A 15,953-nucleotide genomic window follows, 5' to 3' on the forward strand; every position below is an offset into this window, starting at 1 on the left:
GGTGTGAAAAAACTCACGCATGCGCACAAAGGTTCAAGCTTGGCTGATGCAAGCGCACATGATTCAAATCCATATAGTTTTGTAAAAAAATAAAAAGGTCGGATAGTTTTCTAACAGACCTCGTAGACTTAGGCCGAGTCTCACAGAGGTACAGCAAGACAGGAAGCACCTGGACCCTTCATTCTCATGCAAAGATACCAGCATCACTGAAGATGAAAATGTTGCAGCGTTGCCACAAATTTTCCGGCCAGGTCCAAACTTTTCAGCACATTTTTTGACAAATCATTGAGTCATTCTTCAGTAATCCAGACAGAAAGCAAACTTTACTTCCTTGGCAGAGACAACAAACATTTGAGAGCAGCACAAAAGAAAGTACCAGCCACCATAAAACACTTATCCACCCTGAGTCTTTAATTTTCCTGTCCCACTTAATAAAAGAGCTCACAATCATCATTCAGTTGACTGCTGAGGATCCAATTATCTCAACCCAAAGATGGTATCAGCCTGCCAGAGACTCACACAAATATTTCTTTTTAAATCTCATTATAAGTGAGAACACCGTTTAAATCTAACTTTCCCGGATTGACATGGAACGGCAAACCGAGGGGCAGCACGGCAAAACACGTTTCTGTGTCTTCAGGACGTGTGTGTGTGTGTGCAGACCAACATGTTAATGATGAATATATGTCTGCCATGTCCGCAGACTCCCTGAGCAGAGGAAAGGACCCTCAGACAGAATACACAACAGGGACGGGCATGGCTTACTCCCAGACAATGTCAATAGCTCAAGGGTAAAATCATTTGTCACCGCAGCGAAATCCCTCTAAATGTATACATTTATTATTGTCGCACTTTAATTGATCGCAGGGCGCCAAGAGTAATACCAAGGGTCCGTAATACTCACCTATCTCATTTACAAATCGCACTTTGCAAAGCTTCAAGGACACATGGGGCTCTGCAGAGCATCTGAAGAAAATATCTATTTCAGCAGAGCCGCACTTTAATCCGTCCGTCGCCTTGAACCTGATTATTTCTGCTCCGTGTTTCATCCATTTACATTTTACTGATAAATGTCAAATCAGATTCTTGATTCATGAACAGACTGTGCCATCTGAGCTGTTATCTGATGACATCATTACTGCATTTTCTGGAGTATAAATCAGGGTTTTTGTTGTTGTTTGTTTGGGAGGTGCTGAGATTTATACTGTGGTGCGACTTATATACTGAAAAAGTACGAGTTTTTTATTCATAATTATTAAAGTAACTGTTTATAAAGGACTTTCACAGCAATCAAAGCACAAAACAAAATAAAGTCCAATATTAAAAGAATAAATGTCAATAATATGAAGTGCACCGCAACTGTGCACAAAAATGAACACCTGATAATCCAGAAAAAAAGGTACAATTTATGTATGAGTTTTTCATCTTAAAAAGGCCTTTTTGAACAGGTGTGATTTATAGTCCAGAAAATACAGTACTTTCATCATGTTTTCAGTGACGTTTGTTTGCGAGCAGGATAACACAAACGCTGCTTCATCAATTTCCTTAAAACTGGGAGGAACTGAGAGATTTGGGGTCGCGGACCAACCCATTAACTTTAGGAGTGGATCAGTTTTGTGAGAAATTTTTAAAATCTTTGTGAAACATTTCAAGATAGATTGATTTAGTGGATTTCTGTAAATTTCTTGGAGATTAAAATATATATAGTAAATGGGGGGGGGGAATTCACATTTTATAACTGCACTTTTTAAGATGAATTAACTAAACCTTACTTACTATAACTTACTATAAAACAAAAATAAACATTACGTCTGATTATTTTATTTCAAGCTAAATGTCTGCAGTAGACATGCAACATTAGTGTGCAGGTTTTCACAGAATGCCTTCCAGGGAACATCGTACTGAGACATTTTAAGAAACATCGTGGGAACACGAATAAAGAAAAAAAAAATGGCAGAATGGATTCTTTTGAATGAGAATGAAATAAATCTTACTGCCCTCAAAATGGTCGGAGCAGATTCGATTTGAACTTTTGTGCTCCCACAGTCTGAACTGTTTACTGACTTTGGCTGGAAATCGATCTGAACTCTTGTCATGTTTGACATTTTTGAAATCGTGGTCGCTCTGGGTGCTGCATTCAGGCACAAAGCAGAAACTCCATCATCGGACTTCCATTATTACTTCATTTGAATGATTATAATTTTGACCTTTGTCCTTTATGCATTAATCACATTTATTAAAGTAGCAGGGACAGATTTTATGTTATGTAATATACAATGTGTCCAGAAAGGATTCACAGCACTTCTCTTTTTCCATTCCAAAATGTAGTAAATTAATTTTTTCCCTCAAAATTCTACTCACAACACCCCGTAATGATGACATCAATACTTTCTTTTTTTTTGCAAATTTATTCATAATAGAAATATAAGAAATCACATGTCCATAAGTATTCACACCCTTTGTTCAATACTTTGCACCTTTGGCAGCAGTTACAGCCTCAAGTCTTCTTGAACATGATGCCACAAGCTTGATGCACCTATCTTTGCGCAGTTTGGTCCATTCCTCTTTGCAGCACCTCTCAAGCTCCATCAGGTTGGATGAGGAGTGTCGGTGCACAGCCATTTTCAGATCTCTCCAGAGATGTTCAGTTAGATTCAGGTCTGGGCTCTGACTGGGCCACTCGAGGACATTCACAGAGTTGTCCTGAAGACACTCCTTTGATATCTTGGCTGTGTGTTTAGGGTCATTGTCCTGCTGAAAGATGAACCGTCGCCCCAGTCTGAGGTCAAGAGCGCTCTGGAGCAGGTTTTCACCCAGGATGTCTCTGTACATTGCTGCATTCATCTTTCCCTCAATCCTGACTAGTCTCCCAGTTCCTGCTCCTGAAAAACATCCCCACAGCATGATGCTGCCACCACCATGCTTCACTGTAGTGATGATGCCTGGTTTCCTCCAAACATGACGCCAAAGAGTTCAATCTTTGTCTCATCAGACCAGAGAATTTTGTTTCTCCTGGCCTGAGAGTCCATCAGGTGCCTTTTGTCAAACTCCAGGTGGGCTGCTTTGTGCCTTTTACTAAGGAGTGGCTTCTGTCTGGCCACTCTACCATACAGGCCTGATTGGTGGATTGCTGCAGAGATGGTTGACCTTCTGGAAGGTTCTCCTCTCTCTACAGAGAAATCCTGAAGCTCTGACAGAGTGACCATCAGGTTCTTGGTCACCTCCCTGACTAAGGTCCTTCTCCCCCGATCACTCAGTTTAGACGGGCGACCAGCTCTAGGAAGAGTCCTGATAGATCTGATTGTCTTCCATTTACAGATGATGGAGGCCACTGTGCTCATTGAAACTGTCAAAGCAGCAGAAATGTTTCTGTACCCTTCCCCAGATTTGTGCCTCCAGACAATCCTGTCTCAGAGGGCTACAGACAATTCCTTTGACTTCATGCTTGGTTTGTGCTCTGACTGTCAACTATGGCACCTTATATGTAGACAGGTATGTGTATTTCCAAATCATGTCCAATCAACTGAATTTACCCCAGGATGATCAGGGGAAACAGGATGCACCTGAGCTCAGTTTTGAACTTTATTGCAAAGGCTGTGAATACTTGTGTACATGTGATTTCTTAGTTTTTTTTTTATTTTTTCATCAATTTGCAAACATCTCAGAAAAACCTTTATTCACATTGTCATTATGGGGTATTGTGTGGAGAATTTTGATGAAAAAAAATCATTCATTTTGGAATAAGGCTGTAACATATCAAAATGTGGAAAAAGCGAAGCACTGTGAATACTTTCTGGACGCATGGTAATTGCACATAAATGGACATGATTGTTTATAAATTTGTCTGTTTTGATACTTATGAGTTTTCTTGAGCTGTTTGGCAGTTTTTCCTCATGATTAAAATCCACAAAATAACCAAAATTAATCAAGTCTGAATGTTACTCCATAACAAAACAGCTCATTATGACAACAAAACATTTATTATACCAAAGGTTAAACATTAATCAGATATATGCACGCCCTCCTGGCATTGATAATGCTACTGATAATCCTGTAAACAGGACAAAACATACCTGCTCCTTTAATAACTGTGCGAAATATATTCACAGTATTTTTAGTAATTACTATGCTGTTCTTGATTGTAAATGTATGTTTTCCAATTTAAATGAAGAAATTTTTCACAGTTTCTTTGCATGATGGGCTTTGAGTTTATTTTCACATAAACCTCATCAGAGCTCAGGGAATGCTGGGATACTAGGGCCATAATAATGCATCGTGAATCATCATAATTACATGTGAAGCCTGTACCAGAACATTTAAAAAAATATGAATCATGATACCATGGAAAGTTTACAACTGTACAAAAGAAATAAAGAGAAATTTCATTCATTTGTTCATTCATTCATTTTCTTCCACTTATATGGTTTATATGGTCGCGGTGGCAATAAACCAAGCAGCGCATCCCACGCTTCCCTATCCTCAGTAATCATTTTTAAATGAAACAAATAGGAAACAGATAACATCAACAATTACAATTTATATGTCAGTACAGATTTGTTTAGTTAAATTTAATATATTGATCACTGATTATTTTCTACATAATTAGTGGGAACAGAGTTCAGATTATGTGTCATGGTATGTATTGTATCGTGATATGTACGGTATTGTGATATGTATCATATCATGACAGGTGTATCATATGTGTCTTACTGTGATAGATCATGATATATGTCATATGGTGATAAGGTGTATCGTGATATGTGTGGTATCATGATAGGTGTATTATGATATGTATTGTATTGTGACAGGTGTATCGTTATATATGTTGTGTTGTGGTAGATGTGTCATGATACATCTAACATGATAGAAGTATCATGGAAAGTATCATATCGTGATAAGTATATAGTAATATGTGGCATATTGTGATAAGTATATAGTAATATGTGGCATATTGTGATAAGTATATAGTAATATGTGGCATATTGTGATACGTATATTGTAATATGTGGCATATTGTGATAAGTTTATTGTAATATGTGGCATATCGTGATAAGTATATTGTAATATGTGGCATATTGTGATAAGTTTATTGTAATATGTGGCATATTGTGATACGTATATTGTAATATGTGGCATATTGTGATAAGTTTATTGTAATATGTGGCATATCGTGATAAGTATATTGTAATATGTGGCATATTGTGATAAGTTTATTGTAATATGTGGCATATTGTGATACGTATATTGTAATATGTGGCATATTGTGATAAGTTTATTGTAATATGTGGCATATCGTGATAAGTATATTGTAATATGTGGCATATTGTGATAAGTTTATTGTAATATGTGGCATATTGTGATAAGTATATTGTAATATGTGGCACATTGTGATAAGTTTATAGTAATATGTGGCATATTGTGATAAGTATATAGTAATATGTGGCATATTGTGATAAGTATATTGTAATATGTGGCATATCGTGATAAGTTTATAATATGTGGCATATTGTGATACGTATATAGTAATATGTGGCATATTGTGATAAGTATATTGTAATATGTGGCATATCGTGATAAGTATATTGTAATATGTGGCATATTGTGATAAGTATATAGTAATATGTGGCATATTGTGATAAGTATATTGTAATATGTGGCATATCGTGATAAGTATATAGTAATATGTGGCATATTGTGATAAGTATATTGTAATATGTGGCATATTGTGATAAGTATATAGTAATATGTGGCATATTGTGATAAGTATATTGTAATATGTGGCATATTGTGATAAGTTTATAGTAATATGTGGCATATTGTGATAAGTATATTGTAATATGTGGCATATTGTGATAAGTTTATTGTAATATGTGGCATATTGTGATAAGTATATTGTAATATGTGGCATATCGTGATAAGTATATTGTAATATGTGGCATATTGTGATAAGTTTATTGTAATATGTGGCATATTGTGATAAGTATATTGTAATATGTGGCATATTGTGATAAGTTTATTGTAATATGTGGCATATCGTGATTAGTATATTGTAATATGTGGCATATTGTGATAAGTTTATTGTAATATGTGGCATATTGTGATACGTATATTGTAATATGTGGCATATCATGATAAGTATATTGTAATGTGTGGCATATCGTGATAAGTATATTGTAATATGTGGCATATCGTGATAAGTATATTGTAATGTGTGTCATATCGTGATAAGTATATTGTAATATGTGGCATATCGTGATAAGTTTATTGTAATATGTGGCATATCGTGATAAGTTTATTGTAATATGTGGCATATCATGATAAGTATATTGTAATGTGTGGCATATCGTGATAAGTATATTGTAATGTGTGTCATATCGTGATAAGTATATTGTAATGTGTGTCATATCGTGATAAGTATATTGTAATATGTGGCATATCGTGATAAGTATATTGTAATATGTGGCATATCGTGATAAGTATATTGTAATATGTGGCATATTGTGATAAGGTGTATCACGATATCTATTGTATTGTGATTGATGCATCTTGATTTGTCGTATTGTAGAGCTGGTGTATCATCACACCCCTTTGGAATAGCCTGAAATCCATTTTGCATTTATTTTAATTTTCTATCAAGTAAATTCCCAGTAAATAAATAATTAAAAATAAAAAATCATTCCTTCAAAACTTGCTGTTTCCATGCACTCAGTCAACCAGAAACACCCCGGCCACAAGGGATTATGCCGGATCCTAAAAAATTCTGTTTACACAACATGTCTCACTACTGCCTGATTTGTATCTTAATTAAAAAGTTTAGGTGAACTTAATGAAATTAATGATGATGAAGTTAACTTGGTTGCAGTTGACTTGGTTTTTGTCTCTTGGAGTTGTTCTCAGTTATCGAACCCTTGAACATCGTGGTGCAGGCCACGACTTCACCTTGTACCGATGTGCTGATGTGCGTAACTTTGATTTACAGATGAGCAGGTTTTACAGACGTTTGCTTATATTGGCAGAAAGTGACTCGCACACATCCTATCCATTGAGTCATCAGTTATGACTGAATGACTTGTCTGGGAGTTCGGCATCTCATAAGCGACCCTCTGTAAACAACCTGCCTATTTCATTTCAGACCCCCCCCGCCGCCGCCTCTCTCACATGCCAAGAAATTATTGTCATATAATCTCAACATTGCTGCAATTATCTTTTCTCATTTGGCTGCGCGGGTAATGTCGGCGTGAAGAAATAACGTGTCTGACATGCAGCACGTACGCTGACATCTGTTCACGAGCCACGCGGCATCCCATCCGATATTCACTTTTTATTGAGATCATTTTCAATTGATTCTTTATGAGTCATTTCAAAGCTAATGGCTTGTGAGAGATGCGGCGGCGAGAGGACCGTTGGGAGAAGGTACGCAGAGTGACAGAGGGATCAGACATGAGATAAACTGAGGGTTCGAAAGCAGAACACAGTGATCAACAATCTGCTGAAATTTCTGCATAAAAGACCACAATTGCACAACCCTGGTCCATGATTATATTCTGAAGTGCCAATTATGTCGCGTCAGACAACTACAGCAAGAGGTTGACACTCTACAATAAGGCAAATAATTTCCAGTTGAAGGAACAGAAAAATGTTAATATAAGGGGTGGAAGATGGGGCGAGGAGGATCTCAGTTAAAGGAAGTAGCTAATAAGGTTTAATGGTGCGTGTCAGGAAGCCACAGTATGCAGGGGAAACACAGCTGGCTTCATTTTGTAAACTATTTGATATACACATCTATCCCGCTCGCAATTATCAGCTGCTCTCAGGCCACTTGGGACAGTTTAGGGACTCCAATCAGGGGCATTTACTCACGACGCTCCAATTGTCAAGGAAAGGACATTAAAATTTTGTTGGTGGACCGGTCAAGTTTCATGCCGATACTGATCGGCAGCTGGAACTGTAGCAGAACTCACAGAACTTCGAATATGCAAGTGACAAAATGTCTTTTTTTTAACAGGACCTAAGTCGATGTCAGTCGGTCAAAGCTGAAATTTTCAATATGCTTAAAATCTTTGACATTCACACTAAAACACCTGCAACACCGCTACATCACCTCTGCTAATACGCTATTACTGCGCCGTTCCCATCCTCCGGACTCTGCTGGCCAACGCTGGAGGCTTGACTGGATGCACCGCCTCCTCTGGACCCCCTGGGCATGAAGAAAAATGAAGGACTATGTAGAATGTGTCAGTGATGCACCAGTAGCAAGTGACACAATCACAGAGTTACATCACGTACAGGCTACGTCACATGACGTGTGTGCCGCACTACAGATGCATCCATCCTTTGATGGTAAAAGTTACATTACATCCTGTGTGAGTCAGTGGACTGTCCCCAAACCTCGAGCTCCGCCAGCCCAATGGTGCCCTATCCTGAGCTACGTATGTCAACCTACATTGGAGAGATAAATTTGGACCCCTGGAGTGAGACTTAACTGCCGTTTCACAAATAAAATATTTAACTTACTGTTTGTGGAACAGCAGGGAACATTTGTACATTTTGGGGGCATGTCCAACTCCACAGCACGTAAACTAAGTGCAAAATCGGGGATGTATTTAATCAGTTAATAAGTCGTAGTATGTTTTTGTTTTAACATGAGTTGCCAAAAAATAAAAAGAAGGTCATGTGTCACCTGGCTGCAGCAGACACATGGTTACCTTCGAGAGGTGGCGCCAGACCAATTGTCTTCCTGTGTGTTTGCCAGCCAGGACCAGGGCTGGTTCCATAGTGTGGCAGATGTGGAGAAGCACAGGAACAGTTCACAGTTCCTGGCTTCCCTTTATGACAGCGACTGGTCTGCTTGAGGTTTCTTCCTCAAAAAATGCATGAGGGAGTTTTTGCTAACCACTTGTCTACGTACTTGCCTGGGGGTGGGGGGAGTAAGATTTGAGTTTACCCCTGTGAAGTGCCTTGGAGTGACTCATGTTGTGATTTGGTGCTATATAAATAAGTGCACTGGCTTCTGGTGCATTATTTTTTAAAATTCACGCACAGAAGTGAAAGGTTTTCTGTCAAGGAAGGGACTTTGTGCACGGTGTCCAAATATAGGAAGGGATTGTTTTAAGATAAGCAGCAGTCCACCACAGCTCCCTGAGATGAAGCATTTTTGGACCCCTTTCCCCATCACATTCTCCACCTCCTCCTCTAACGTCTCTATCTTCTCCATATCCCACCAGAAGTCTGGCAGCATGCTTTGATGCCACATCTACCACATTATGGAACCATTTTGCATCTTGCATGTGGAGTCCACATGCATTGATATGCATTGTGTAAAAAAATCAGATTGGCAATTATGAATGCAGCTGCTGTTGCCCCGCCCCTTGTAATTTAATTCCAACATTGAAGGTACAATATTATAATTTTGCTGCTCAGCCTGTTTTTATTTTAATTTCAGATTTGTGGTAGTATGATGCACTAATGCATAAGTGTATGTGCGCCATGAACTCGCTTATGTGAGGCGTCTCTGATCATTGCACCGTGTCATCGAAAAACTTGAGTTTTGACCAGGTTTTTCTGTTCTATGGTGCATTCCCTTTCTGCTGCCACACAATAACAACATACCAGCGATGCACCTCATTTGGCATCCATCCTTCTGTATAATATAGGCAAGCAAGAGCAAGATTGCGCTTGCTTGCCTCTACTGGTGGTTGGCTCTCACTGCGGTATTGTATCACTTCCTGTTCCGGAGCACAGCGGTGTTTTTCTGTATCTGTTAGCTGTTTAATCAGCGCAGTTAGATTGATCTAGTTATCTAGATTACGATTTGTTTCCCAGTGTAATCTTTACGTGCCTTAACTAAAGCACTCCTTCTGCTGAATCACCTCTAAATTATTTACACATTATTCACTTTGCGTGTTTTTAGGAATCCGCTAGCTTACCGTAGCTACTAGCTCTTAGCCGATTTAGCATGGCGGCTTCTCCTGTCTCTCCCGCACTTTTCTGCTCTGATCCCGAGCAGCCGGGAAAGCAGGCTGACTGGGTGACTGTGAGGAGGAAGCGTAGCCCTAAACAGAAGCCCCGTGTACACCGCCAACCCGTTCACATCTCTAACCGTTTTTCCCCACTGGACGACACACCCGCCGAGGATCAACCTCTGGTTATTGGCGACTCTGTTTTGCGAAATGTGAAGTTAGCGACACCAGCAACCATAGTCAATTGTCTTCCGGGGGCCAGAGCAGGCGACATTGAAGGAATTTTGAAACTGCTGGCTAAGGCTAAGCGTAAATTTGGTAAGATTGTAATTCACGTCGGCAGTAATGACACCCGGTTACGCCAATCGGAGGTCACTAAAATTAACATTAAATCGGTGTGTAACTTTGCAAAAACAATGTCGGACTCTGTAGTTTTCTCTGGGCCCCTCCCCAATCAGACCGGGAGTGACATGTTTAGCCGCATGTTCTCCTTGAATTGCTGTCTGTCTGAGTGGTGTCCAAAAAATGAGGTGGGCTTCATAGATAATTGGCAAAGCTTCTGGGGAAAACCTGGTCTTGTTAGGAGAGACGGCATCCATCCCACTTTGGATGGAGCAGCTCTCATTTCTAGAAATCTGGCCAATTTTCTTAAATCCTCCAAACCGTGACTATCCAGGGTTGGGACCAGGAAGCAGAGTTGTAGTCTTACACACCTCTCTGCAGCTTCTCTCCCCCTGCCATCCCCTCATTACCCCATCCCCGTAGAGACGGTGCCTGCTCCCAGACCACCAATAACCAGCAAAAATCTATTTAAGCATAAAAATTCAAAAAGAAAAAATAATATAGCACCTTCAACTGCACCACAGACTAAAACAGTTAAATGTGGTCTATTAAACATTAGGTCTCTCTCTTCTAAGTCCCTGTTGGTAAATGATATAATAATTGATCAACATATTGATTTATTCTGTCTTACAGAAACCTGGTTACAGCAGGATGAATATGTTAGTTTAAATGAGTCAACACCCCCGAGTCACACTAACTGTCAGAATGCTCGTAGCACGGGCCGGGGCGGAGGATTAGCAGCAATCTTCCATTCCAGCTTATTAATTAATCAAAAACCCAGACAGAGCTTTAATTCATTTGAAAGCTTGACTCTTAGTCTTGTCCATCCAAATTGGAAGTCCCAAAAACCAGTTTTATTTGTTATTATCTATCGTCCACCTGGTCGTTACTGTGAGTTTCTCTGTGAATTTTCAGACCTTTTGTCTGACTTAGTGCTTAGCTCAGATAAGATAATTAACTCCCTTCTGTCTGATCATTTCTTAATAACATTTACATTTACTCTGATGGACTACCCAGCAGTGGGGAATAAGTTTCATTACACTAGAAGTCTTTCAGAAAGCACTGTAACTAGGTTTAAGGATATGATTCCTTCTTTATGTTCTCTAATGCCATATACCAACACAGTGCAGAGTAGCTACCTAAACTCTGTAAATGAGATAGAGTATCTCGTCAATAGTTTTACATCCTCATTGAAGACAACTTTGGATGCTGTAGCTCCTCTAAAAAAGAGAGCTTTAAATCAGAAGTGCCTGACTCCGTGGTATAACTCACAAACTCGTAGCTTAAAGCAGATAACCCGTAAGTTGGAGAGGAAATGGCGTCTCACTAATTTAGAAGATCTTCACTTAGCCTGGAAAAAGAGTCTGTTGCTCTATAAAAAAGCCCTCCGTAAAGCTAGGACATCTTTCTACTCATCACTAATTGAAGAAAATAAGAACAACCCCAGGTTTCTTTTCAGCACTATAGCCAGGCTGACAAAGAGTCAGAGCTCTATTGAGCTGAGTATTCCATTAACTTTAACTAGTAATGACTTCATGACTTTCTTTGCTAACAAAATTTTAACTATTAGAGAAAAAATTACTCATAACCATCCCAAGACGTATCGTTATCTTTGGCTGCTTTCAGTGATGCCGGTATTTGGTTAGACTCTTTCTCTCCGATTGTTCTGTCTGAGTTATTTTCATTAGTTACTTCATCCAAACCATCAACATGTTTATTAGACCCCATTCCTACCAGGCTGCTCAAGGAAGCCCTACCATTATTTAATGCTTCGATCTTAAATATGATCAATCTATCTTTGTTAGTTGGCTATGTACCACAGGCTTTTAAGGTGGCAGTAATTAAACCATTACTTAAAAAGCCATCACTTGACCCAGCTACCTTAGCTAATTATAGGCCAATCTCCAACCTTCCTTTTCTCTCAAAAATTCTTGAAAGGGTAGTTGTAAAACAGCTAACTGATCATCTGCAGAGGAATGGTCTATTTGAAGAGTTTCAGTCAGGTTTTAGAATTCATCATAGTACAGAAACAGCATTAGTGAAGGTTACAAATGATCTTCTTATGGCCTCGGACAGTGGACTCATCTCTGTGCTTGTTCTGTTAGACCTCAGTGCTGCTTTTGATACTGTTGACCATAAAATTTTATTACAGAGATTAGAGCATGCCATAGGTATTAAAGGCACTGCGCTGCGGTGGTTTGAATCATATTTATCTAATAGATTACAATTTGTTCATGTAAATGGGGAATCTTCTTCACAGACTAAAGTTAATTATGGAGTTCCACAAGGTTCTGTGCTAGGACCAATTTTATTCACTTTATACATGCTTCCCTTAGGCAGTATTATTAGACGGTATTGCTTAAATTTTCATTGTTACGCAGATGATACCCAGCTTTATCTATCCATGAAGCCAGAGGACACACACCAATTAGCTAAACTGCAGGATTGTCTTACAGACATAAAGACATGGATGACCTCTAATTTCCTGCTTTTAAATTCAGATAAAACTGAAGTTATTGTACTTGGCCCCACAAATCTTAGAAACATGGTGTCTAACCAGATCCTTACTCTGGATGGCATTACCCTGACCTCTAGTAATACTGTGAGAAATCTTGGAGTCATTTTTGATCAGGATATGTCATTCAAAGCGCATATTAAACAAATATGTAGGACTGCTTTTTTGCATTTTCAGAAAGGTCTTGTCTCAGAGTGATGCTGAAAAACTAATTCATGCATTTATTTCCTCTAGGCTGGACTATTGTAATTCATTATTATCAGGTTGTCCTAAAAGTTCCCTGAAAAGCCTTCAGTTAATTCAAAATGCTGCAGCTAGAGTACTGACGGGGACTAGAATGAGAGAGCATATCTCACCCATATTGGCCTCTCTTCATTGGCTTCCTGTTAATTCTAGAATAGAATTTAAAATTCTTGTTCTTACTTATAAGGTTTTGAATAATCAGGTCCCATCTTATCTTAGGGACCTCGTAGTACCATATCACCCCAATAGAGCGCTTCGCTCTCAGACTGCAGGCTTACTTGTAGTTCCTAGGGTTTGTAAGAGTAGAATGGGAGGCAGAGCCTTCAGCTTTCAGGCTTCTCTCCTGTGGAACCAGCTCCCAATTCAGATCAGGGAGACAGATTAGGCTTAAAACTTTCCTTTTTGCTAAAGCTTATAGTTAGGGCTGGATCAGGTGACCCTGAACCATCCCTTAGTTATGCTGCTATAGACGTAGACTGCTGGGGGGTTCCCATGATGCACTGTTTCTTTCTCTTTTTGCTCTGCATGCACCACTCTGCATTTAATCATTAGTGATCGATCTCTGCTCCCCTCCACAGCATGTCTTTTTCCTGGTTCTCTCCCTCAGCCCCAACCAGTCCCAGCAGAAGACTGCCCCTCCCTGAGCCTGGTTCTGCTGAAGGTTTCTTCCTGTTAAAAGGGAGTTTTTCCTTCCCACTGTAGCCAAGTGCTTGCTCACAGGGGGTCGTTTTGACCGTTGGGGTTTTACATAATTATTGTATGGCCTTGCCTTACAATATAAAGCGCCTTGGGGCAACTGTTTGTTGTGATTTGGCGCTATATAAAAAAATTGATTGATTGATTGATTGATATTCAAAATAACTGTGTCCTACAACACCACCCAAAGGCCTGGCATGGAAGCGCAGTCATTATTACGCTCACATTCATGCAGTTCTTAGAAGTTTAAATTGAAAGCCACACATTCCCACACCGATGCCTGGAGCTTCCAGAAACTTCAGTCCACAGACTGACCTGGTCTTGGAACCAGGAGCAATGTAGGTTTTAGTGTCTTGCTCAAGGACACATGGACACACAGAAAACACTTTGTGTGGTTAGTGAATTTCTTGCGAGGGTTAAATAACCGTCAGTGTCACCAGCAGACTTAGGGGCTGAAGCACTGGAGGATAAACTGCTGGAGGGGACAAAGCTATATTCTCCGGCTGGGAGGATTTACACTGTACTGCAGCCAGGATAAGCTATCATTAAATCATTACGATTGCAACCCTTGACTCCAGTTTTTTTTTTTTTTTTTTTGGTATACCCACCACAGCGTGTGAATGGGTATCCTGAACTTCCAAAAACAAAACAAAACAAAAAAAAAAACCCATGCATGTTGTCTAACAGACCACGATGGTCCTAATTTAAACTATTATGTTCTTGCGGTTTCCTGATCTTGCTCTAAATATTTGAAGAGAACTATTTATCATTGAGATACTGTATATCAGAGCAGATGAATTTCCTGTGCAAGCAAAGGTCAGGGATTTAGATGGATAAACATGTGAGTGGGAATGCCTCTGTGACCTGAAAACCACAGCAGTAATGACAACAGATGATGTTGGATGATGAGATGACGTTCTCATGCTGTTCTGCAAACATAAATGTGTTTTTTATGACTCTTAATGAAGTTGTGAGGATCAGTGTCACTGGACAGACTTGTAAAAAGTAAAATACTGGAATCGGCCCCTTTTGTGCTGAATTGGTCCCTGCAGTCTTACTGACAGAACATCTGTTCATTTGCAGTATTCCTAGTTTTCATTTCTGGAGGTATGATGGAACAGAAGGTATTGTACATTTATATCTTCTTAAGTGGAAAAAAACAAACTGGATGATTTGTCGTAGAACTTGACGTGGCCATTTAATGGAATAACAAAAAACATAAGTGACACTACAGTGCTGTACTCATCTTCCCCAAACTGTCTCATTCTGTCTACTAATTAAAACACGACACAACAAAAGAAACCCATCTGATTTGTTAATTGATGTGTCAGCTTCTGCATACATTTGTGCCAACTCAGCAAGTTTTTTGTTTGTCTCTGTCAAAAACAAAAAACACATACAAAAGTTAGAGCAAAGGACAAACTATAAATGTGTCACATCCCTTCCTGCAAATCTCCTAATTATATGTGAGCTTATTGATACGTTTGTGTCTTTATTATTATTATTTTTTTTAACAAAGATGGACCATCTACAGTGCAGAGGTTAGTGTGGAGACACCAACATGATGTGAAAAGGATCAAGCAGTGGGACAAACTATGAATGTGTTCCATGATCCCTTCATGCAAATTTTCTAATTATATATCAGCTTTTTTTTATATATATATAAATCTGTGACCTACTGGCAGGTTTTTGCTTTTGCTGTTTGGTGTAGAACAATATGGCATCATAGAAAACAGATGAGAAACAGGACAACATTACATGATCATGAAAATAAACCAAATGTACAAAATTATATTAATCGTTCCCATTTGGTTGTCTCCCATTCCAGGTTCCTGCATTTTGGATTGGAACTAGTAAGCATATTTACCACCATATTTACCAAAACAATCTCACACCCAACTCATCACATTTTGACTCAAAAAGTTTATTTTGACCGAACATCAATGTGACGAGTTGGGTAGTCCCTTCACGTCAAAGGGTTTGGAAATGCTAAACCGAGCCTGAGCTATCAACATAAACATGACCACAGCCAGAACATAGAGGATCGTTTAGGGATGATGCGGAAATGACAACAGGTTGTTCTGTGTCAAAACTGTGTTTCTCCATGTGTCACTAAGTATTCACGAAGAGGCTACTCACCGAGTGTATTACGCTTATATATTATTTATTTTATTTTATATTTAATCATTGCTCCTACG

Source organism: Thalassophryne amazonica, chromosome 7 (genome assembly GCF_902500255.1).
Source record: "Thalassophryne amazonica chromosome 7, fThaAma1.1, whole genome shotgun sequence".
Lineage (NCBI taxonomy): Eukaryota > Metazoa > Chordata > Actinopteri > Batrachoidiformes > Batrachoididae > Thalassophryne > Thalassophryne amazonica.